This window comes from Perca fluviatilis, chromosome 2 (assembly GCF_010015445.1).
Source record: "Perca fluviatilis chromosome 2, GENO_Pfluv_1.0, whole genome shotgun sequence".
NCBI lineage: Eukaryota > Metazoa > Chordata > Actinopteri > Perciformes > Percidae > Perca > Perca fluviatilis.
Window position 1 is genome coordinate 13,671,733 of NC_053113.1, and position 22,595 is coordinate 13,694,327.

General features: G+C 41.1%; 1 protein-coding gene across 1 annotated transcript in view; it reads right to left on the reverse strand.

Annotated features, from left to right (window-relative positions):
* Positions 1-22,304, reverse strand: part of LOC120574254 (spectrin beta chain, non-erythrocytic 4-like) — a 117,944-nt gene extending 95,640 nt beyond the window's left edge. The window contains exons 1-2 of the mRNA XM_039824503.1: positions 22,169-22,304; positions 21,123-21,524 (exon numbers count right to left, since the gene is read on the reverse strand). The gene's annotated coding sequence lies outside the window, so the exon portion shown is untranslated. The remainder of the gene's footprint in view (positions 1-21,122; positions 21,525-22,168) is intronic.
* Between the last annotated feature and the right edge of the window lie 291 nt (positions 22,305-22,595).

A 22,595-nucleotide genomic window follows, 5' to 3' on the forward strand; every position in this document is an offset into this window, starting at 1 on the left:
GGCTGTAGTTGTAGCATTTTTCACATGTTCATTTAGCGCTCACACTGCACTTTGTCAAGTGCACCAAACGCTGTAATCAAATGGTCGCTGGTCTATTAGACAGAATATCCGAGTGAAACTTGCTGACACTTCCTGGTCTCAGAAATAATGGCGCAACATCAAATTTGTAACGTCTTGGTTTTTCTGGTTTTGCCTTAGTGTTTCTAATATTTTACAAGAAGTGAAACAATAAGCAGCTGACAAGACAGCGAGTAAGGAGAAGGTTATGGATTTTAAAGTTATCCCTTAAATCATATAGAAGTTGAAATTGCAAGCTAGTAAATGCATTGCTTTTTGGTTCAGTTCCTATATTAGGATCAGATTGCCTTCTCACCTAAACTGAACCGAACTCTAGTGCACTTGGGAGCGAACCAAGACCCCCGTTTCCAATGCCGACCAGAGTTGGCAAACTTGGCACTGCACTTACTCGTTCCCGTAGCAAGACACCGGTCAAGTTTGAAATCCATGGAACTAACGGTTCGAGAGATATGCTTATAAGAGACGCACAGACAGACAGACGTTCCTGTAATTTATAGACAGATGATGCTTTTATTACATTACAGCCCAATTTACATTAACGTTTTAATGTTGTCCTTTAATTAATCAATGAGTTGATCAACAAATAATATTTTAATTGGCAACTATTTTGATTGATGTCTTTTATAAGCAAAAATGAAAAGAATTCTGTGGTTTCAGCTTCTCAAATGTGAATATTTAATCTTTGGGTTTTGGTTGGTCAAATAAAATAAGACATTTGAAGACTTCACCTTGGACTTTTGGGAAATTGTCCTGGACATGTAGCATTTAATAGATTAAATGATGAATCAATGAATCAAGAAAATAATCTGCAGATGAATTGATAACGATAATAATGTTGTCATCAGTCAATATAGTGGTGCTTATTCTCCATGGATAGTTTCAGTTAAAATGGTTACAATGCTGTTTCACGTCACACTAAATTGTTTTGGAATTATCTGGCTCTTCATTGGCCCACTCACACCAAGAGGACCAACATGCACATGTATGTACAGACACTCACACATGTACTGTACAGACACACACACACACTCGTACACGCAGAGGAAAGCGAGAAAGGTTGTGTGGACAGGCAGTTCACACTTCATAATTAAACTGTGACTGACTTCACACACACCTCATCCGACACCCTTTAACCCCTGTTTAGCCACACAGGTTCACTGAATCGTCGAACGGTCGCTGCAACATTCCAAATTAACTAGTGTTTAAAATGCACAAATAACATGGTTTACAGCAAAAACTACTCCGGAGTCTATAAATAACAGCTCCTTTCCATTCATGAATGATGCAGCATCTGTCCTTGGCATCAGAGCATTTTACAAAAGAGAAGCTTAAAATACAATCTCTCTGATGGTGGGAGACAAAGAGTAAACATTATTTGGCTCATCTGTCCTGTCTCTGACAGCTGAAAACCAGAAGATAAAAATAACTTCTAAACTTTACCAAGAAATCACACATTTCAGGGTGAAAGGTAAGAAATGGAAATGTTCAAAACATCAATAACGGAAAGACTTCAGTTTAAATTTCTGATATTCGGTTTCAGTCGGCATTCTTTTAAAGAGTTGACGGAACTGTTTGACATCTAACAGATTTCTTCTCAATCTTAACAAAATGCACTGGATATTCATCTGGGACCGTATTCACATAACATCCTAAGGCTAAAAGTAGCTCCTACAGTAGTAGTAGTACTGGTGGAGTGGGGTGTCTCAGTCCTAACTTTAACCCCTAATTTCCACCAACTCCAGAACGGCGGCGGAGTAATTAGGTTTCCATTAAAGTCAGTGTGTGTATTTCCACTGACTGTGGAACGGCTGCGTTCAGACTCCGGCACAGCTCCGGCGATCCGCAGCCCTCCGGAGCAGATACGCAGAGCTTCTATTTTTGCCGGAGAGCTCCGCGGCAATTCAGCACACGGCAGATAGTGCGGGACAGGAAGTCGAGCACAGAAACAAAATAAAACATCCGGTTAATTTTCAAAATAAAACACACTGTGCTCACGGCGCATCATACTTCCCTGCACTACACCTTGAAAACAGCGCAGAGCTGTTCCCCCTCTACTCCTCTGGATGGACACTAACTGGTGGTGGTTTTGTGGTTATATTCTACGTGAATTCGTGAGATGTGGGACTACAGCGGTCAGCCATGGCCGCAGCCGTGCCGCAACAACTCCGGACCCGGTGGGTACTGAGGGACGGCGGAGCACGGAGCGGACACGCAGCGGAGCCGGTCCGCAGCCGTTCTGCATTCAGCGGAAATCCGGGGTAAGACTCCTAAAAACTCATATGCTGATGGTATGTGATCCCAGATACAATATACAATACTTAACAAGTCAATAATCTATATTGATTTAGCTATCTCCTAATTCTATAGTCTATCATTTTATTTCATTTGTTCCTAACCAAAAGTTGCTCTCTGCAGCTTTGTGAAAAACCCTTAAAAGGACAATTCCTGCGCAAAATGAACCTAACACATTTGTAACGAGTCGACTGTTCCCTGGGATCTGTTTTCATGCTAATCGAATGTGACCAGTTTTATCGCAAACCGCTAATTAGCTTATAAAGCTAGTCGTCGGGGCATGCGAACGCCGTGTAACCAGTAACATAGCTCAAGCACGGCATTCGGCGTTCGACTGATCGGGACCGTGTTTTCCCAAGAAGGCGCCTGCCTGTATGCCGAACGGTCCTGTCTTTATAATCTATCTTTTAATAAACTGTCTGTACACTTACAAAGTTCTCAATGCTTTGGTTTACATGTAGGGACCCTCATTATGCTCCCGTGGAAGTGTGGTGCTATTTTGAGCCTTGTTAGTGTCATACTGTGTTTTACTTTACCAGTGCCCCAACAACTAGCGTTAGAAGCTAATTAGCGGTTTGCGATAAAACTGGTCACATTCGATTATCATGAAAACAGATCCCAGAGAACGGTCGACTCGGTACCCGTGTGTTATTAAGCCCTAGGTTTTGGAATTAGCCTTTCGCCAAGCCCCGCCCCCCTTAGTTACTGTTGCTACGTCCGACAAACAAATGGTCAAACACGACCAGCGCGACAGATTGCCATGACGGGATGAGGTATACCCGTGCGTGTCAGTGACCTTTTTTGGAGCAATACCTCCGCGATATCCTCCAGATCGAGGCAAAAGGGGTTACAGTATGCAGTGGAGAGATATATTCAAATGTTCGACTTTGTTGTAAACTGACAAAAAATAAAGTTGGGGAGCTCAAAGACCCAACACAACAGCAGCTAATGTAGCTAGCATTAGCTAACATGTTAACTAATGTTGGCTAAAGCTAAAGGGCTCGTTAAACTTAGCTTAGAGAGTAGGTTAACATTCTGGCAATGATATCCATGGTAATCATAACTTTGGTCCAATTTGTGTTCTTGCCTCTAGTTAGTAGATCTAGACAACACGGTAACTAGTTAGCTGTTAGCCTTCCCTTTGAGCAGACGTATTTATGCTTCATAATGTTCAACACATTTAACTGGGAGTGGGGCCGTCCACACAGTTTTATCCATTGTAGGCACCGCTCACGTTGGTCCTCATTTATGAAACGTTTTCTCTTGAACGTGAACGATTTATTTCTGCCATTGACCGAGTTATTTCGGCTTGTTTTTCCAGCCCCTCTGCTGTCAGAAAACAGGGTCGGGGTGGTGGTCCAGCATGGGGGGCGGAGGACACGCACTCTCCCTCAGCTGTTGCCTCGTTCTGACTCATGAAAAAAAACATGAGTAAAATAAAAGACACTACATAAACTCTGCTACTGTGTGTTTATTTAAATATAAGTACACCTACATGTAGGCCTAAGAGATTGCAATATAAGTCTGTATATTACTATTAGGACTATAGAATACATGTGTCAAGGATGTAGGCTATAAACTAAATAAACTTCAGCTGGAGTCCGATTTACTACGGCAACACTGTTGACCGCATCAGTGATCTCTTTCCATTCCGCATTCTTTATACAGTCTTTAACAGTTTTCAGGCTGCCAAATAGTACACACGTTAGTACAAATGAACCTGAGATATCAGGGTTTCAATCTCCACCTCTGAAAAGTGCCGCTTCTCACCCGGATTACGTCTCGCCATGTCGTAAATTGTAGGGGCGAGGCCTCAAAACCGAGAATATATTGGGGCGTGATATTTAAACACAACTCCTCCAGACAATCTCTCGGGGTATCCATGGATGTATTAAGAGGGGGTATCTAGTGTCCGATTTACAAATGCCGTGGGCGCACCGCTTCACCATCTTGCTTGGAATCAATGTTTGTCGGACCTGCTCACATAGTAACGGTTGCTATGATGTGTGATTGGACAATGGACGTTTTGGGGGAGGGGCCGGCGAGAGGTCAATTGTCCTTTAAGAAAGAACCCGTTGGTGAGATAAGATCCTTTGTGAATACGGCTCCTGTTGTACAATATGTATGTTGTAACGATATGCTTCAAGCAATGCTTCTGTTTGAGGTATCCGAAAATTCAGAGCAGACATAAAAATCAGCAGACTTGGTGAAAATTTAAACTCGTGCAAGAAAAACCTGGCAGTTACCAAATATGAACTGTGTTTTCAGAGGACACTTTCTCCCTATTAGGCAGATATTTTGCAGATTTTTCCCAGACTGTAGCTAAGAGGAGCTATGTTATGTGTCTGTATAAGCATTTTACACTTCCTTCCTTATATTCCACTGATCTTCTTTAAAAAAAATATATATATATATTATAATCATTATATTATAATCTCTTATTCGTTTAGTCAGTGTATGTCATGTTAACAGCAGATGGTTGTTATAGTTTGCAAACAAGTGTGATAGATGCTTTTAAGCATCAAATTCTGAAAATGATGTATAAAGCAGTGTATACAGCTACATGCAGGCATGTTTTAATATGTGAGAGTTTGGAACATAAACATAAAGATGGACTGCAGACAGGTGGATTATGCTGCAGGAGCAATTTGATAAGTTTCCGAGGGTATGATAATTTTTTCTCCACTGTGAAAGCTCATCAGTATAGGAATCCACTGTAACACACATGGATTCAAGCTGACAACAGACACTGTTCTTTAGGACGGATGGAAATTTAAAAATCCACCTTTCAGGCCACAATAAGTGTTATGTTGAATGACTACTAAAAAGAGACATTTAAGATGTTTGCACATCGAGAAAATATATATTATGCAAGTTCTGATAAATGCTTCACTTTCAAAAATATTATTATATTTATTATAATAATAATAATAGGTGCAATGGTTTCTTCTGGTAAAGAGCAAATGTGCCCACAAGACACAAAATATGACATTTGGTTTCGTTTTTTTCCAATGCTGCTTGGGGGAATACATTTCTATGCATGTTGTGTGCTTATCTAACTTTTTCACAATTATGAGATGAATTGATTCATTAGGATTTCAAGTACAAAGTGTGATTGAGGCTGCTGTGCTGTTTCTCTGTCATTTTGTACCTTGACCTTTATGTTGTAAATCTCTTCCTCTTCCCACCCCTCTTCCCTCCTTCTCCAATGCAACAAAAGTCTGAGCTCACAGTTGTCATATACCTAAACCACTGGAAAACAACGTAGCCATATCGAGTAAATGTCAGCGTGTCCTGCAAGACAGGCAGAGGAGGGGTAGTTGTGCACATGCACTTAGCCGTTCTCCCTGGAGGCAATAACAGCAAACATTACAGTGCTGTGTATCGAGTGTTGAGGCAGAGAGAGGACTGCACAAGAACCCGGCAGAGGGTGGAACCTGCAGGAAAATGAGCTGATTAATTGGTCAACTGAATTAATCTAATGCAGCGATGTAGGGTGGACATTCTCACTGTGCCATTCAGTAAAGGATAGGGATGGGGGGAAAAAATCCATACAGCCCCCCCCCAGTAAAGGACACAAAAAAACACGGAAATTAACAATAATGTAATTAGTGCTGCAACTAACGGTTATTTTCTCGATCAATCGCTTTAAACTGTTAGAAAATAGTTAAAGATTTGTCCAAGAGGCGAAAGTGAAATATTCATGTCACGTTTCGTCCGACCAACAGTCAAAAACCAAAAAGAAACTTTAAAAGCTGGAAGCTGTGAATGTTTGGCTTATTTGCCGATAAAGCATCTTAAATATAATGAAACTATTCCATTCTATTTTTATATTTAGCACTGCTACTTAAGTAATTATTCAATCGACTAGCTTGCAATGGATTAATGGGTACCAAAGAACTGCAAAGGACGCATTGGTTGCGTCCTTTAAAATCATTTGATTGGTTTACCTGCTGCATTTTGTGTCAGTAGAACTGCTGAAGTAAAATGATTTTTCTCCTGTATGATTGTTGAATGTTGGTGCATTTCTTCTTTGATGATGAGGGACTGATATTTCCACTTAAACATCACTGAAACCTTGTCTGCTATTAAACGGATAATATCTCAACATGACTTGGTCTATTTTGTCTCAGATGAGTGGCATCTGACCGGCAATTTCCACAGACTGCGGAAGGTCTGCGTCCCGACTCCGCCCCAGGTCCGTCAGTCCGCAGCCCTCCGCAGCAGATACGCAGAGCTTCTATTTTTGACGGACGCCGGAGAGCTCCGCAGCAATTCAGCACACGGCAGATAGTGCGGGACAGGAAGTCGAGCACAGAAACAAAATAAATATCCGGTTAATTTTCAAAATAAAACACACCGTGCTCACGGCGGATCATACTTCCCTGAACTACACCTTGAAAACACAGCGCAGAGCTGTTCCCCCTCTACTCCTCTGGATGGAAACTAACTGGTGGTGGTTTTGTGGTTGTATTCTACCTGAATTCACGAGATCTTGTGGGTCCTCGTGACTACAGCTGTCAGTCACGGCCACAGCCGTTCCGCAACAAATCCTGTTACACATCCAGTGGAAATCCCCGGTGAGGGTGTAATCTCATACCCCGTTTACACGTACATGGTTGTTTTGAAAAACGGTGACATTTCCCTTCGTTTGTGCCCTTCGTTTACACGCAAACGGAGAATTCGCCTCTGAAAAGGATTCTTTCTAAAAACTCCGGCCAGAGCGGAGATTTTGGAGAACTTTGTTTGCACGTTTGCATGTAAACTGAGACAAACGGAGGTTTAGGCAGCCGAGGAAGTGAGGAAGAGAAGAGAGAGGAAGTGATTCGTTGCTGTTGTTGCTATTTTCAGGATTCTGATTGGCTAACGTGGGCTTGAGCTTCTCGTTACACTGCCAACTACAGATTTGGCGTGCTCTTGACGGCATATATACACGGGTACGTGTAAACGAACACTTTTCTGAAAACTGACAGCTGTGCACGATGTTATTTTTGAAAACGGAGAGGTTGAAATGTCCGTTTATGAAAATAGCCGGCCATGTGTAAACGTAGTATCAGATGTTGCAAATGAGATAGTTTAACCTCCCTAAATCCCTGTACATTTTTCACCCATATCTCCCATGTGGCAAAATCCTCCGGCATTTCTAGCTAAATATAGACACACCTGCCACAGAGAGGTGTGAGTATGTGGAGAATAAAACAAGACAAGATAATCAGAGAAAGCTAGAGTGATATTTTTAACCATGTTGTTCCTTAAAGAAAATATTGCTGTCTCGGCTGTCACTAGACTGTGAAATTACTGGTTTGCTACGAGGTCGAAAGAGAGACTCGTAGTAAAGGCCACCAGTATAAGAATAGACAACAAAGAAAACACAAAGTGTATTACCATTGTAGGACCTTATACAAGATATGAATGTGTGTGTGTGTGTGTGTGTGTGTGTGTGTGTGTGTGTGTGTGTGTGTGTGTGTTCGTGTGTATGTCCTCTGTTCTCCTTGCCTAACCTCAACCACCTGGTGTCTTCCAATCAATCAGGCTCACAGCTCGCAGGACTGCTCTCATATGTATTTGTGTGTGTGTGTGTGTGTGTGTGTGTGTGTGTGTGTGTGTGTGTGAAAGAGAGACAGATTGTTAGACATAGTGTTGCCTGGGGTTGGCTGATTCGTCAACAGCTGAATCTGATTATTAGAATAAGGTGATCTCTAATAATACTGTAAAAGACTAGGACCAAACGTAAAAATTAATATGCACGTTTTTTGTCGCCTCTTTACTACACTATTTTCCCGTTTCTAAACAGTGTTAATTTCGTCAGACGAGACGAGACTAAATATGTTCGTCAACGACCTTTTTTTCCATGACGAAGACGAGACGATGACGAGACTGCGCCAATGTCCAAAAACGCTGACTAAGACTAAATTAACATGCATTATTGTTGACGAAAAAAGACGAGACTAAAATGTTTTGCATAAAATAAAAACAAAGATAAAATCTCTCTTCATTTTCGTCTACAATCGTCTCTACTTTTTCATCATGAGATAGAATATTCAGCTGTTACTGAGACCCGGTGCTACGGCACCGACAGGTGCCCTAACGACCGTTATCTACCGGACCGAACAGCCTGCGCTTCTCTCTGATGCTCCTAAACGGACGTTAGAGTCAACCGAAACATCGCTGCACGGGGCGCTAGTTAACACTACACTTGGCAGCAGGTAACGTTAGCATACCGTTAGCTAGTTAACACTACACTTGGCAGCAGGTAACGTTAGCCTACCGTTAGCTAGCAGTTGGATTTAACACAGTTAAAATGCTGACAGCTAAACGGTGTAAAGGTTTGTCTCTATTTCCAACACGAGACGTACGACAGTCTGCAGCTGCCGTTGTCTGAAAAACAACAGATGTTGCGTTCACTTGAAATACGCCTCGCCAGTTTCGTGCTGCATTTATTTTATTGTAAAATATCCTTTCCCCATGCAGTGGTTGTTTTTGTCGTTTACTAGTGAAATAAGGAAGAGGCTCAATATTTATATAACTTTTATAGCATTTATTTATTTTTATAACTATTTGACTGAAATGGTTATCAGAAATAATTTATTTAAAAAAAGACTAAAATGTTTTGACTAAAACTTGACTAAAATGGCGAGACTTTTAGTCGACTAAAACTCGACTAAGATACCTTGAGTTCTCTTTTGACTAAAACTAGACTAAAATGACGAGACTTTTAGTCGACTAAAACTTGACTAACAAAAATTTTTGGCACAAGACTAAGACTAAATTAAAAATAGGTGACAAAATTAACACTATTTCCAAACCTCTCTCTCTCTGTCTCTCTCTCTCTCTCTCTCTGTATCTCTCTCTGTCTCTGTCTCTCTCTCTCTGTCTCTCTCCATCTCTCTCTCTCTGTCTCTCTGTATCTCTCTCTGTCTCTCTCTCTCTGTCTCTCTCTCTCTCTCTTCTGTCTCTGTTATCTTCTCTGTCTCTCTCTCTCTCTCTCTCTCTCTCTGTCTCTCTCTCTGTCTCTCTCTCTGTCTGTCTCTCTCTCTCTGTCTCTTTCTCTTTCTCTTTCTCTCTCTCTCTGTCTGTCTATCTCTCTCTCTCTCTGTCTCTCTGTCTCTCTCTCTGTCTCTCTCTCTGTCTCTCTCTCTCTCTGTCTCTCTCTGTCTCTCTCTTTCTCTTTCTCTCTCTCTCTCTCTCCTGCTCTATAAGTAACAGCAGCAGTGAGATGCTTCATGATTTGCCTCCAGACTGAACAAAGCCTGCAGGATATCTCAGATGGTTGCGATAAAAACAAAGAAAAAAGTGTCCACACATTGAGCTTTGAATGATTTGATCTGCATTCAGAGCATTATGGATGTACTTTGTAAAACCGGCATGTCTCAACATCACAATATCAAAAGTAAATTCATTCTGATTGGGCGATTCTGTCTCACATAAGCAGCAAAAAGAGGTTTTGAATTCAGAATGCAGGCTTCCTGTTAAAAGTTTCAAGGCTAAAGCCCAAACCTATAACTAACCTGATGACAACTTAACTGTTCATTTTTCAGACTATTAAAAACCTTGATAGTCACAGGAAACAACAAACAACTGTTTTTCCAGGCTAAACTGTATTCCTTGTGACGAGTAAGTTGCATTTCTGTCCCAACTGCAGTGTCAAAAGCAAAGTGCTGAGTAATGCTGTGTGCTGTTACAGCAGCCAGTATGGGCAATTGACCAGTAATAAACACCTAGAACCACAAAGCTGCACTACAATGAAAGCGATGGGAGTAAATCTGCCGCTGAATGCTTTCATTACCCCAGTCCATTTATTAGGGACGCACCGATTCGACTTTTTCAGTCCCGATACCGATGCCTGGGCTTTGTGTATCTGTTGATACCCGATACCGATCCGATACCGTTGTTTGTTGTGAATTAATAATACACTGTATACCTTCCACCTTATACCTTCCTTCCACCATGTGGAAGAGACTAAAGCCACCAGACCTTCCTAACTAAACATTACTTTCCTAACTAAGACAAAATAACATAGATGTAATGTATTGAGTTCTTATTTATTCAAATACTCAACTCTTCCAGCATGCGATCTTAATATCGGATATCGGTACACCCCTACCATTTATACTGCTCACAAATACACTTAGAGTAAGAAAGTTCTCTTCAGTGAATTTGAATTCATGTGGTTGATGTGATTTGAGTTCATGTGTGAATGTGGTTTATTGTTATGGCGGCGTTGCAGTGATAAATTCGATGTTTCATGCTGCTTCCGTTAGATCTGCTGAGATCTATTAATTTTGCTTCATTAATATTGTTTAAACTCTGACAATTTGAAGGAAATGAACAAAGATAATCTTAGCGCTAAACAACTTTGTCAAACTGAAAACACTAAACCTGGAGCAGAAAAGTAGGTGAAACTACTCCGCAGACACAGGATTAGAATAAAGGGTGTTTCTGGATCTTTAGGTGCTTTCCCAGAGTGGAAGGGGATCTAGTTCTGGTTCTGAGGTTTGGGCTGCTGGACTCCACGGGGTAACGGTGATCATATGTTTCAGTCAGTCCAGGATATAGAGTCTACTGTTTCAACACTGAAGGATCAAACGTTGAAACAGCAGCAGACTCTCTGATCTCTCCATGGAGCTGGACGAAAGAGCAGGAATCACGTACGTGTGTGTGTGTGTGTGTGTGTGTGTGTGTGTGTGTGTGTGTGTGTGTGTGTGTGTGTGTGTGTGTGTGTGTGTGTGTGTGTGTGTGTGTGTGGGTGTGCTTGTGTGTGTGTGTGTGTCAAACAAAACAAATGATATACATAAATTCTGAACACTCCTGGTAGGTCTTTCCTGCAAAAATAAATATAAGATGCAGAACAAGAGTAGAGCTGAACAGATAAGTTGATTAATCACTAAGTATATCAACAAAAATGAATCTAATATTTACATCATTTTTTAAGCATAAATGTTAAACATGCTCTGCTTTCAGATTCTCATTGTCAGGATTTGCTGCCTTTCATTGTGATTATTGAGTAGTAAACTAAAATATCTTTGTTTTTTGGGACTGTTCATCAGACAAAACAAGAGATTTTAATAAGTCACTTGGTAAACTGTAATTTTGATACTACACAAATATTCCAACATGGCATCATGACTTTGCGTAAACATACACGCCACTTTCCTAAAGCCAAATGGCGTGTTATCTGTACGCATTTTGAGCTATCTGCGTGTATGTCTACGCTGTATACAGCGGATGTAAACATACACACGCGTATTATCGCGAGAACGTGCCGTGCCATCGCGAGAACAAGTCACATGCGTGTAAAAAAGGTTCTTAGGAATAGAACATTGGGAAAGGCTTTAGTAACACAAAAAAACAACAAAAAAACAACAAAAACATGACGGTGACCAACATCACACGCTTAGGAAAACAATAAACGGTTGGACTATGGCAACAATTCACACGTAATGTACGTCAATGGATGCCAAACGGCATTTATAAACACACTAAAAAGCGATTATGTGTCTTGATAACACGCCAAAATGGCATACAAACGCCACTTTATGAGATCAGTCTGAATATTCGATTGGTGAAAAAATGATCAGCAGTTCCAGGAATAATTGTTATTTGCAGCCCTAAAACAGATGATGAGCAGGATATAGTCGATGTGAAGAAATAACTTTGATTGACAATCTAACTCCTCCTGTCTTCTCATCTCTCCCTTTCAGGACAGAATCTAGATCATCTGAGGCATCGCTTTTGGTAACACTTTAATTAAAGTTTTTTACATAAGAGTGACATGACACTGTCATGAACACGACACTGTCATGACCCAGTCATGACACATGAACCCTAACCCTAACCATACCTTGTCATGACAAAACCGAATGACACTTACTAAAAGAAGCGTTATGTCATAAACGTGTATGACTTGTTTATAATGTTTTATGACACGTTCATGACACTGTGATGTCACTCTTATGTCGATACCTTCAAGTAAAGTGTAACTTTGTTTTTTTCTCCTGGTGGACCTGAACCAAATTGAAAAGAATGAAAAGTACGCTCTTAGAGTCTGTCAGCACACGTTTCACTTAGATCTATTCAGATCCTCTGCACTTCATCGCGACTGTACTTGATCCGCGTTATAAAGACCATTACTTGGATGCAGAAATAAAGCAGGGCGCACGAGAAATGATCCAGGCCGCGATGGATGCGGAGAACCCGCGTGGAGACGGAGCAGCGCACGGAGCAGCGCCCAGCGCAGGAGGAGATCAGAGCGCAGAAAAAAAGACTCGTCTCTCTGCACCAGATGAGGGGCATGCACCCTCGTTGTCTGATATGTTCAGTGAAATCCTGCAAGAAAGTGCCTCAAATAATAATAATAATAATAATAATAATAACAACAATAGGTAAGCTATTCTGTTCTTAGGCTACTATATACTATATGTGACTATCAGATTGTAGCCATATTTCTGCTAGATTTTTAATTAAACTTTAATATTAATTTATACAATTGCAATGCCTTGATTTTAGTAAAGTTAGTACACAGTCATAGCCATAAATGCAATGGTACTAATAATTGGCATAATTTCTTTCGGTGTTTCGGTTTTTGGTCTTGGTTTCCTCTTTTTCAACTGTGAAATTTCCCTCGATACTTTTTCCGTTGAACTTTTTTTCTCATTCACACAAGACAAAATAAGTTTACTTGCAAAATGTAATGTGCAAAATAATTGTTTTTCTCGATTACATTGTTTTTGTGATCATTAGGAGCCAAAATCAAAAGTTGATTAATTGCACAGCCTTAATGTGAGTATGAGTGTGTGTGTGTGTGTGTGTGTGTGTGTGTGTGTGTGTGTGTGTGTGTGTGTGTGTGTGTGTGTGTGTGTGTGTGTGTGTGTGTGCGCAGACCTGTCAGTCGTTATGCTTTCTCCTCTAAACCACTCAGTGTTATTATTGTCCTCTCTCCCCAGCTATGCTGTCGCCGTTGGTAACCACAATAAATCACCATTACACCAACCGTGTAATGAAAGCGTCACCCCCCGCCTCCCTGCTCTCTCCTTTTATTATCCGTCACACTTTTTAAACCGTCCTCTCCTTCTATTCCCACTCGTCCCTGTGTCCTAGCCTCCAATCCTATCTGTCTGGCCTACACAACTTGTGTTTTGGCTATTAGCATTTGGCATGGGGCCTCCATGCTACCAAAGAGTGACGATCCTCTAATCTTTTCAGTACATGCGATGCCAAACATAAGGCACCCTTGAAACAAGCACTTAACCCCCCCAAACGCTGCAGTGAGGCCGCTCGGTGACTTCAGTGGCCTTAGACTGTTGGTCCTGAGCAGCAGGACAGCAGGTGTCTATGAAGCTGAAAAAAGGAGCCTGCTTCTTTTGGATTCATATTTATTTAGTTAATATTTAAAGAATTTGCATAGGTTTGAGAGGTCCCATCATGTCATGTCAAGCATTTTCAAATAGATGCAACTATAAGAACGAAAAGAATTTAAACCATAAGCACATCTCTGGTTTCAGAAATGTGAGATTTGAGTAGTCAGTAAAATATGACTTAAATTAGATATGGGTGTTGTTGTATTTTCCAATGTTGTTCTAACCTTTAACAAACAACCAACAACAAAATACTAAGTGGGCCCAGATTCACTCTTTAAGAACCCCTCATCAGTCCTTTTCAAGCTGCAAGAATCTTTCCAAGTAACTTGGTTCCAGTTTTGGTTACTTGGGCCCAGTTACTGCATCCCAAAACGTCCCCACTCCAGAGGTCATATTTTCCTATGTCCCCATAACTAGCAGGAATAAAGCGAGCAATATTCAAAATGTTGGTTATTGTCAAGAATCTAAAATAAACACTTACCGTTTAAATACGGGGGTAATGGTATAATAAACTCTAAAGGCTCAAGAAGAACAGGGTCAATGAAATGAGATAAGCATCACCAGAACAGCCCTTCAATTGCAAGGGTTCGATTCCGCAGCCCTTTGCTGCATGTCTTCTCCCCTCTCTCGTGCCCTGTTCCTGTCAAACTCTTCAGGTGTAGCCTAATATCAAATAAAAGCGGAAAATAAATAAATAAAATAATTTTAAATAATAATTTAAAAGCAGATGTGGCATAGAGAAAACTCATTTATGTGTCCATGTTTCATCTACAAATTTCTAACATCCAACTGGAACCCAGCTCCAACAGGAAATTAATATGGTTGAAAACGTACTTACGACATTTTAGCCACATTTCTATATCAGATCCCTTGTACCTCCCACTCTATGATGAATTCTTTAGACATGATAACGATTTAAGTGACCGTGTTCTTAGTTTTAGTTTTTTTCCACTAATCATATTGCTGGACAAATGTTAAAAGAACAGCCTAATGTAGACCACAGACATCTGTCTGTCCATCTCTTTTGATTTAGAGGTTAGACCTTGAGACGTATAGAGAGAGAGTGAGAGAGAGAGGCAGGCATAATAAAGAGAGATAGAGACAAAGAGAGACTAAAGGAGTAAGATAGGAGGTGAAAGAGTGAGGAAAAAAAGAGTGTGACGTTATAGAAGAGAGATGTTACAGAGAACAGAAAGGTTGACATGGAAGGGGAGGAGGGGAATAGAGAAAATCAGGGGGGCAAAAGAAATCGAAGGAGCAAGAGAGACAGGAGGGCATATCACTAGAAAGATGAAGAAAGAGAGAGAGAAGTTAAGAGAGAGACAGCTGCCACTGTTAATCAGTCAGTGGCAGCAGCTCTGTGTCTCGGTTTCCTCTAAAGGCTTAATGGGGACCAGGCCCTCAGTGTGCGTCCCCTTTTTACCACACACACACACACACACACACACACACACACACACACACACACACACACACACACACACACACACACACACACACACACACACACACACACACAAACTGCAGTCGTTATCAATATCGTCACAAGCAATGCAATGTCATTTATAACGACCTTTGCTATGTGGCTGACATGTCATGTCAAGTTTGGCTTCGGGCATTTCTATTGATTGATCTAATGATCAGGTATTAAATAAATGCACCTCGGAAGGTCTGCTGAATGTTACACACAGTCATCAAATTAGGGTTCCTGATAGGAGGAATTTACATATTGTATAGAAATAAATTAAACTGATACTGGCTTGTTAAATACATGTATTCTGTAAAAGTTTAAATGTATTGTCGAGCATAGTACAAAATGTCTTGCCCTTTCCAAAACCACCTGTTTACAATCTATCAGCCAATGTCACTAAAATCCATTTCTGTAGAATACTTATTACATGGCCTATAAATCCATCTTAGACAAAAGGTCACAACCAGTGAATCTTGCGCAGTTTTAGCTGCAAATGAAGGTGTTGTAAGGGACATCTTAAATATGTATTAGATTTGAATCTGGGATTCTTTTACCAAAAGAGTCAGAAAGTTTCTGAGGGCTGCAGTGAAGAGAATAGTACTTATTAAAGGTGCAGTAGGTAATACTTTTCTAACTTTCTGTCATATTTGCTGAAACTGCCCCTATGTTCCAGTAGAACTACATGAAGCAGGTAGGGTTGGGTACCTTTCGCATCTGAACCAATACCAGTATCGATACCGGTACCTCAAATTCGGTTCCGGTACCCAACGGTAATTTTTTTCTGTACTTTCCCTCTGTCTGTTACAAAAAACTATATTTCAGTTGTAAAAATGATTCCAAACCTATTTATCCTATTTACATAGAACATTCTGTTATTTATTCAGAATATTTTACACTGACAGAAATTAAATAAAATGATTCTACTTTGTTTAAGAATGCTTGATTCTGATTGGCTGAGAGGAGGGCATTAACCCGGCAGGTCGCCCGCTGACTGAGCACAGCGTCATCAAATAGTAGATCAATACGCCACTTGTATTTTTTTTCTATCACAGAAATTTCAAACATGAGGTCCATTGTAAAAATAAACCTTGTTTTCAAAAAGTTTCTAAAATGTGTCGGAAATCTATCGGAGGGTCAGTCGATGTATAGTTTCGCAAGCGAGATACAATGTAGCAACTACGTTATTAAACTAACGTTAGTGATCAGATGCAGCCTTGTGTGATTGCTATAGAAACTAATTAGCATTAGCTACAGTTGAGCTAACGTTATTCGCCGTCCCCGTTTCCGAGATCTGACAGATGAGTACAATTGAAGACGGGGCCCTCGAACCAAACACGGAAAAGGCAACTGCCTTTGCTATCAAGGTTTTCACCGAGCGGAAGAGCCACCAGAAGGATAGACTGACAGTGACAACTGACCCGGACATCTGCAGCGCCGAAGAACTAAACGATTTGTTAAGACGTTTTTATGCTACAGTTCAACTACGTTAAACTAGTGATCAGATGCAGCCTTGTGTGGTTGCTATAGAAACTAATTAGCTACAGCTGAACTAACGTTATTCACCGTAGTTCTAAAGGGGACTACTTTTTGAGGGAGATGAACTCAAACAGAGTATACATTTAATAAACATGCAATACGAATAAGAAAAAGCATAATTATTAAAGTATTTGAATTGTTTTATTATGTTGGCAAGCAAGAAGTAGAATAAACGGGATAATCATTGAGATCACCATCGTCTCGGGCGGCAAGCCGTCCACGAGCCGGGCATATCAAACTGTTTATTGCCCTGCCTCTCGGTGATTATCCCTTACATAAAACCCCTCCCTCTCTCCTCCCAAACCTGTCCATACAACCTATTAAATAGAATAATTATTAAACTTGTATTCTTGTATTTGTATATTATTCTTTTATTTTCATCATAATCGTTTTTAATTGCTCTTTAATGTTTTATGTAAAGCACTTTGAATTGCCATGTTGCTGAAAGGTGCTGTAGAGATAAAGTTGCCTTGCCTTCAAACCACAGCCTGTCAGTCGTGCCCCAGGGCATAGAAACTACTGTTTTTCTCACAGGAAGTGTATCATCAACAGCACCGCGACCGCTTTCGCCTCGCCATTACTATATTATATCGCAGCAAACGCTGTCTGCGTGAAGTTTTTGTGTCTAACTGCATGTCAATCACTGCTCATACACACACATTCATTCTCCCTTGTGGGGGGAGGGGCTTAGGAGACCGTTTTGGCCTTTAGCAGAAAGGGGGGAGGGACTGAGAAGTTGTCGATGTTCACATTTTTTGGCTAAGTCCTGGATCTTTGCAATCCTACCTACGGCTAGGGCTGGGTATCGTTCAAAATCTTTCGATCCGGTGCCAATTTCGATACCTCAGTTTCGATGCCGGTTCCTAACGATACTTTTTTCGATACCATATGTTTTTAAATCCATTTCAACGTCAACAAAAATACATTAAACACAAAGCTTTTATTTTCCACCTTAATTGTTAATCAAACAAATAAAAAAATTCTGGTAAAACTGCTCACTCAGAGTAACATTATTAAAAGTGCCTGGCTTTGCAAGCTCAGCCTGTCAGTCAGTCATCAGGGCAGAGAAACCACCGTTGTGCCTGCTTGTCTAAGAGGAGGTGTAACGTCAACAGCCCCGCGACCGCTTTCGGCTCGCCATTAATATCATATCGTCGCAGCAAACACTGTCTGCGTGAAGATTTGAAAAACTGTAACTACACTTGAAACCAACCGTGACTCTCTGTGACCTCAACAAAACAGCAGACAGTTCACTCCGTCCACACCTCTCCGTGTGTGTGTGTGTGTGTGTGTGTGTGTGTGTGTGTGTGTGTGTGTGTGTGTGTGTGTGTGTGTGTGTGTGTCGGTCGGAGCTCCGCTTTGTGTCAATATGCAGAGAGGACAGATAAGCTTGCACTTACGCGCTCAGACGCTTTTGGAACCGAAATTTGGCACCGAAAGATAAATATTTCTTTTTTTTGGTGCCATAAAAGTATCGACGTTCGGTACCCAGCCCTACCTACGGCACATTTAAGGGTGGGTATTACTACGCTGTATGCAGGGATGTTGATGTTTTTTCTGCTTTGCTGTATTTTATCAGAGCAGTGGTGAAGTTTGTTGCTTCTGTGCTATTTCTTGCTGATCTGTCAACAAAAGAGCAGCAAAAAATTTGCAAATTTAGATGTAGCCACTAGCCACAAACAAAGAATGCCTTCGGGCTGCTACACAGTAAATGCCCTGCATGTCTGCCATTAAAATACCAACTGAATTACACACTGAAATTTACAAATTTTTGGAAAATTTCAGACATTTGTATTCTGTCTGATGGCATGAGCTCCTCTCTGAGACCCTGATCTAACCTTAAATGTAACAATGACTGACCCAAACCTAACCTAAGGACTTATCCCAAACTTTATAGAGGGGAAGTCCCTCCCCTTCCGGTGGACCTCCATGGAACATTATTTTTGAAAAAGATATGTACGGTAGTGAACAGGCGAGAGACAAATAATGATTTGATCCGGGTTGAATTGAGCCATGAATTACACATGTGATGTTCGTCAACCTAAAAGATCATTTTGCAAGTCAAGAAAGTCTCAGTTTGTCGTAAAACTGTTGAAAATATGTAATTAGAAAGACTACTCACCCCAAAGTCACATAAGTGACATCTCACTGAAACTACGATGTCTGCGTGTATCGTCCCGGGAGGTTACGTTACTCACTCGAGCAACGGGTCATGCTCGATAAAACAGACGCTGGATAAAAAACATCAAGTAGGATAAAGTTACATATATTTTGAAACATAGCTAAGCTAGCTAGCTAGCGAGCAAGCCGAGCAGCAAGCAAGGTGACGTATATTGTGCTAGACGAGATATGTAGTTCACTAAGTTACTACAACAAACCATGACTTTGAATTGCCCCATTCACTACCGTACATATATTTTTTTTTTATGAAATAGGGTCCCATGGGGTTCACCGGAAGGGGAGGGACTTCGCCTCCCTATCCAGAATGATCTCACTTTCCAAAAATATCTGAAGATTGTTCTTACAGGGATAGAAGCTCTCGCTCTCTTTCACCCGTACACACACTGGATGCTTCATCATGACGTCACGCAGTACGCACTTTACACACCGCACTGAGTCACTTCCACTCATTTCACCTCGGCAAAGTGAAACATCTGTGAGCGAGAGCAGCAGCCGACGCCCAGCAAGCCCACAAGTCTTAATCAAAACAGTCACCTTGATGTCTGCTAAACAACAGAGCAGCAGCAGAGAGCTTCAGAGTCTCCGAGAGGCTGTCTATCATCCAGACAAGACGGGGAAAAGAAGTGCTGTAATAGAGCTAGGTAATATATTGGAACGTGAGCTATACCAAAAATCATTTTTGCTATACCATTTTAATTTTTATAATGTTGACCTCGATAATATACCCCAGCTGTACTGTACTGTAGTAATGTGAGGGTATTTATACAACTTTTGAGGAGAAGGGGTCAATGTGAACTAAATGTGGAACATAACAGAGATTTATTTTTGTAATGTATAAATATTAGTGATACGTGTAGGCAAGGTGTATACCATAAAGTGTAATAAATTCACCATATAGTAAACTGCTGAGCACCACAGACACACTGCAACCCCCTGTAGGTGTATAAGAGGAGCTGAATAGTGACACCACGGGTCTTCCATAGTACAGTAAGGCCAAAACACATTAGTCTATTATTACCATGGGCTACCATGAACCCCCAAAATAATATTAGAGTGAGGGTATTAAACTGGCTCAATAAATGTAACTAAAGTTACCAGCAGGCTAGTTAGCTATTTGCTATCTTTAATGAAATAATGGAATAAATTAATGACTACAGCATTTGCTCATTGTGACTGCCTGTCTTACTCTTTTCTTTCCTGTTAACCCCCCTCTACACACACACACACACACACACACACACACACACACACACACACACACACACACACACACACACACACACACACACACACACACACCTTGCACCAACACACCAAAGCTAACCAACTAACCTACACCTGCCTGTACACCTCTGTATTAGCTCCCTACAGTAGCTCTAGATGTTTACCCCAAACAACGAACATACTGAATAGCCAATGATATTCTCAATGCATAACTGAGATTGTAGTCACTTTTCACTGCAGATGTGATCAAACATACCACATAAAGACTTGACAGGCTACAGTGCATCTGCTTCTTGTGTTGCTAAAGCAAGCTATGCTGCTGTTGGCCTGGTCTCACTAAAAAAAGCATACAAATAATCTGAATGAATTAACCCCCTTAAGAAAGAGCAACAAAAATCAGGAATAACTGATGCCACAAGGGGCAGAAATGCCAAAGTAATGTCAGGTCACACCATGAACCAGAGACACACTATAACTTCCTGCAGGGATATATAGTAGGCCTATTCATGTAGAGATTTATCACTTGGGAAGTTCTGTTGCTATTTACATTGGGGCACAGTTCGCCAAAATGCCACAGAACCCAACGTAACCATCTATAGTTTAAAGTTATCGGTTATAAAGAAACCTAAATTTAACCGCTATAACTTGCAACAACATACCATAGCCCATACACTAGGCCGCTACTCTGCTTCTTGTCCCATTTATCCTTTCAAATTAGACAACCGGCTCTGGCAGGCATCATAAACACTTCTCCAGGCATGCATCATGTAACACATGTAGTTGAAAAAAAAGACATGGAGCAACGCGTCCCCCCGCCGGATCACTGCAGTACCCTGCACCCAAATGCAGGCCGGCGTCCCTGCAACAAAAAAAAAGAAAAAACACCGTGCACCTCGACTCCTTGCTCTCACACAGGGAATGACAAAATAAAACGACAACCCATTGAGAAAGGAATCGTCCTGACGTCCTTCTGTCGGCCTTACCTTCAGCTTCAGCGTCCGTCTTTTGGATTGGTTTTGTCCTCTTATACCAAGACGTCGTTGGGCTGAATCGATGAGAAGAGCGGTTTATCAATGGAGGAAACTGACGCTCCGCTTTTATTCCAGCAGGGTCTTCCCTCGATTAGTCCTTATTACAGGAAGAAGAAGCGGTTTGTCAGGGTAATTACAGAATCTGCCCGGGGAGTCTCTACCGTGGAAATGCAACGCCTTGGCGCAGAAAAAGGGCGCTGTGTGCCTGCAGCGGTGACCGCCGGCAGGGAGATGCTGTCGGTGCTGAGGATGCGAGCCGGTGGAGGGTGATGATGATATCCATAGAGGTCCCCGTTTCCACCTGACACAACCTCTCCTTCCTCCTCCTCCTCCTCTTCCTCTCCGCTGGTGATGCTGGAGATAAATATCAGCATTAGTGCAGAGAGAGAGAGAGAGAGAGAGAGAGAGAGAGAGAGAGAGAGAGAGAGAGAAGGGGTGGAGGGTGGGGGCTGTCACTGTCAAATTTTAGCAAAAAGCCACAAGAGGCGTGTTTTACGCGTTTTACACGTGGTTTACACATCGTCACTTTACAGCAGCAGACGCGGCGAAAAAACTCAAATGTTAAAAAAACAAAAACAAAGACTATCGTTAAATAAAGGAACCAAAAATAAGAAACTCTGTTTCAATCATTTTAGCTTCGTTCGTAATCACTCTGACCCATATTTAACTGCTGGTTTAGCTAGATTAACCCTTGTGTTGTCTTCCCGTCAACCTTGAAAAAAAAACGTTTTTGTCTTTGCTTTATCCAACGTTTTTCTTCTACACATTTTCAGCGCTTATTTCTACGTCCCATATTTTCTGATATAAAACAAAAATTGAAAACGTGTCAATTTGACCAGAAGTCAACACAAGGGTTAAACCAAAGATCCTCAACGTAACGCTAGCTTAGTTTCACATTTGAGACAACGTTAGCTGCTAGCTAAAACGTTAGCCTAGCTACCGGTACAACTGACGTATCAATAGCTTACGTTACTGTTGTTATGAAAAAAGAAACATACCTTAGGCATGGTTATTAAAATGATGTAATGATTACCGACTTACTAACTAGGTAATTAATTAATTAACTAGCTAGTTAAGTACCGTAACTCGGTCGTCGTTAAAGTTAACCGGATATCCTACTTTTCCCCGTTTTTAACTAACCACGGTTTTCAACGTTTCAAGCATAGACAGTAAAATTAAGATTTCAAGCTTCTGTTCCACGAAGAAGAGGTGGGCGGGGCTCCGGAGTCCGGCTGTCAAGCCAATCAAAATCTAGCAATTTCCATCAAAATATTTAGATAACCATACATATGATTAACTAATAGTTAAACCTGTTCTGTTTTAAATCACTATCTTCTTGAACAGTTAATCACATGAAACAAGCTAACGGTATAATTTCAACAGACGCACGTGGTTAGATGTGTGCTATTACTGATGCAATGATCA